Raw genomic sequence first — 4068 nt, forward strand, 5'->3', positions numbered from 1 at the left:
ACCTCAAGTGACATTGAAAAAGCAGTATTATGCTACTCAAAATAAGCCAGTCAGAGAAAGACAAGTATCACATGATTTTATCTATATGTGGAATCTAATGAACAAACAAACAACAAAAAAAACCCTGATGAACAAAATAGATTCAGAGACCTGGAAGCATGGAACACACTGTCAAATCTTAGAGGGAAGGCAGGGGTGGATGGGTAGGTGGGTGGAAGGAGATCAACCAAAGAACTTGTATACAACATGTATAACCCATAGACACAGATAATAGTGTGGTGAAGGCCTGGGGTAGGGAGCAGGGCAGGCTAGAAGGGGTCAATGGAGAAAAAAAGGACATATGTAATTCTTTCAACAATAAATATTTTTTTTTAAAAAAAGAAAAATGACTATTCTGACATTGAGTGTAATTATTTTTACAGTTTAAAAGGATGGTTTAAATATCAACAAAATGAAAGACTTTATGATGAAATTGCTTTAAATAATTAATTTTAAAAACTATTTGTTTTACTTTATTTTCAGTGCAAAGGCCCAGTTTACAAAGTAATAATAGATTACTTTCTAATTTAATATCGTAACTGCTTTCTTTTTAACCATTGTGAACCATTTTAATTAACTCTTTAATAGCAGTATTTGCAAAGGAGTTATTAAATTAATAGCATAATTAGGGGTTGTTTTATTTTTTATACCACTTATTTCATCTATTCTTTGAACACATGAAGGTGATTAAAAATGTCTCTCACATTAATAGAAAAATCGGTTCATTCCCATGGTAGAATATTGTTGGAAATATACAATGCTTAGTATCTTCTTCTATACTTTTCTTTAAACTCCTTTGCCTCTTCAAGGACCACACCCAACTTCTTCCTTAGAAGGTAGGGTCTAGTGGATATCTTCCACCTCTGGTTTGAACACTCTCCCAATAGAAGCTCGTATCTTCACATGCTTTCTCCCCAAGGTTAGATTTATGGCCTTCTTCATACCCCATGACCTAATGTCCACATGCATATTCTTGAATGAAGGAAGCTCTTCAGTATTTCCATGTTGATTGAGTTTTACTGAAGAAAGACAACAAATCAGATAGTCCCTCTCTAAACACAGAGCTAGCAAATTCACTTTAGCCTTTAGTTCCCACAAATCTTACTAAGTTTTTTAGACAACCTCCCTTCCTTTCTCCACAGGGTAGAATTAAGATGTATGACCTCTTTTCACATGTTCTCCACCTCACTGAAAATTACATCAATTGTGACTTGATTCTCCTCTCAACGGTTCTCAAAATGCACATTCATTTTCACCCACTCGTTACCTTTGCCCTCCTGATACGAAGGAATCTATGCCTCTCCTTTTTAGGTTCTAGGATGATTCATCCTAGTTATTATCTACCTATAATCCATTCTCTTAATCATGCTTTAACCCAACATAAAAATAAATTAAAACCCTCTTTTGTCATTTATTCTCCTTTGGCTCTTTCTCTAGCTCTCATGTCCACCTTTTTGCTATAATCTTGGACAAATGTTTCTGGGCATGGTTTTGCCATTTTGTTCCTTCTCTGTGCTCTGAAATTTCCTTAGTATTAACCAAGGGTCCAAATAACAAGTAGAGCATAAAATCCTAGCTATCCTAGAATTATTAGTGATAGATGTTCTCAGAGTAAACAGGGAGGCGAGACTGCTAAAGTAGAGTAGCTGAGCAATTATTAATATTATTTGGGGCAATAAATTGAGAAACATGTCATTGACTATTTAGTGACTGCCTGTGTAGCCTCACAATGTAAATTACAATCTTCTTAAAAATCGATACTCTGTTAGATTTATGTGTTCCTTTACTCAATAAATATAAAAGATTAGTCAATATTTTATAGTGGATGAGGGAATGTGTTTACATAAATGCACATATAAATACTGAGTCCCTAATTACAGTCCCCCACAGACTTCGGAGAAGCTCAGAATTGTCACTATAGGAGCACACTTTTCTTATCAGCATATCTAGTTTAGAGGACTTTTGCTGGCACAAAGCAGGATCATATTTCAAATGCATTGCATCACCTAAGGAATGTTAATGGGAACTATATATTTTTAAATTCTTTTTAATGCATAAATAATTTTCTTCTTTCAAAATAGCCCTGAACTTTAGAAAAGTCAGATCTCATAATCTATACATGAAAGAACTGACACCTAAAAATGTTAAATAACATTGCAGGTGATATGAATCCTATGTCCTATTCAGGTACAAACCAGAACGTGGATTTTCAACTATTGCTTTCCTTCTACCTCATCAATCAACCAGCTCCCTGCCAGGTGGTTTACTTCTTCCAGCCAATATGCCCAGATTAGAAGCTTCAGAAGACAGGCTGAGAACATTTAAATAGCGAGGCAAAGGTGCGGCGATGAGGTAGCAGCAGGGGATGACAGACAGCTGGAGCTACGGACGATCAAGCAAGATGAGCAGGACTTAAAGAGAAGGAACATTACCAAGCTCTCCCCTGATTCATGCTCCGGAAAGCTGGCCAAAGGGGTCATTCTCACCCTACATGAAACGGGCAATACTGTGAAGACCTCAGATCCAGACCTGTGTTTCCAGGCAACCCAGGAAGCCAGGAAAATGCTGTTCCAGGGAAAGAACGCTCCTCTGAGGCTGGTTGTTGAAGCAGGGCTCATTTTCAGGCACATGGGCTTCCTGAAGTCATTACTTCACCCCTTGCAGTTGGAGGCAGCCTAGACTCTGACCAACATCCCTGCAAAGACTTGAGAGCAGATCCGAGCCATTGTGGAAGGGAGGCACCAACCAGCCCTTCATTGAGCTGCCTGTGTGGGAACAAGCAGTGTGGGCTTGGGGTAATATAGCAGCTGACAGCCCACAGTTCAGTGACATCATTATCCTGAGCAAAGCCATCCCACTCATCTACTGGCCTTGGTTTCATCAACCAGACTAGTTACGTTTCTGAGGAACATCAAGTGGACCTTGCCCACTCTATGTAGAAACAAGAACCTGTACATTGAGAAAAAAAACTTGAGGTAAATGCTGCTCATCCTCTTCTACCTCTTGAAGCATCATGGCATCTAGGTTCTCTGGACACCTGCTGGGCCCTCTCCTACCTCACAGATGGCTGCAATGAGCGAATGGCCAAGTGGTTGACACGGGTATCTGGCCCAGACTGGACAAGCTCATGACTAGCATGGAACTCAATGTCTGACCTCCTTGCTCCACACTGTGGGGACATTTTCACTGGAATGGATCCCCAGACCCAGGTGGCCATCAAAGTAGGCATGCTGAGCATGCTACCCCAGTCCTAAAGCGCCCCATGCCCTCCATCCAGAGAGGCAGCCTGAGTCCTGAACCACATGGCCACGGGGACCTGCCAGCACCTGATTGCTGCATTCCTTGGTGACTCTGCTTAAAAAAATGGAGAATTTAAAACCCAGAAAGAGGCTCTCTATATGGTGGCTAACTTCATAATGGAGTACTGTGGACCAGTTGACCCACTGTGTCCACCCTGGAGTCTTAGAGCCATCGGGGAATCTGATTACCATCCAAGACACCAAGATTGTTTTCCTCATCCTTGACCTCATCTCATAACTTCCAGAAGCTTTCTGAGAGGGAAAACCCGTGTATAGCTCAAGAGAGGGGCAGTACCTGGCAGTTCCTCACTGGTTGAACTGAACCATTTGTCCTAACACTTTTGTTTAACAAAATCATATTTTCACATGAATTATGGAGTTACAGAATTTGTGATCCTGTATTCTTCATGACATGTGTGTGTTTTTTTCTCTCAAAAGACTTGGAGCAACTTTGAGATTCTATGAAAAGCCACTGAGCATTATGTAATAACTTAAAGACATGTTGTTCTTCTGTGTCCATTAGGTCATTTAACATATCCACAGATGCTCATTAAATAACTGTTGGTGGGATGAACTGTTGTTTTATATCTCATTCATAAGAGAAAGCTTGTTAAATGACATTCTGGAAGTTATTGCTAAAAAAATTGAGAAGAAGAATAATATCTGTCTTATCAAGCAAATGCTTATTTGATGTCTAAATATTTTTCTATGTAATCTATAAAATAGAACA

At 39.5% G+C, this 4068-nt stretch overlaps 1 pseudogene; it reads left to right on the forward strand.

Annotated features, from left to right (window-relative positions):
- Positions 1 to 2320: 2320 nt before the first annotated feature.
- LOC102417805 lies at positions 2321 to 3576 on the forward strand (annotated as a pseudogene).
- Positions 3577 to 4068: the final 492 nt, after the last annotated feature.

Source organism: Myotis lucifugus, unplaced genomic scaffold (genome assembly GCF_000147115.1).
Source record: "Myotis lucifugus unplaced genomic scaffold, Myoluc2.0 scaffold_36, whole genome shotgun sequence".
Taxonomy (NCBI): Eukaryota; Metazoa; Chordata; class Mammalia; order Chiroptera; family Vespertilionidae; genus Myotis; species Myotis lucifugus.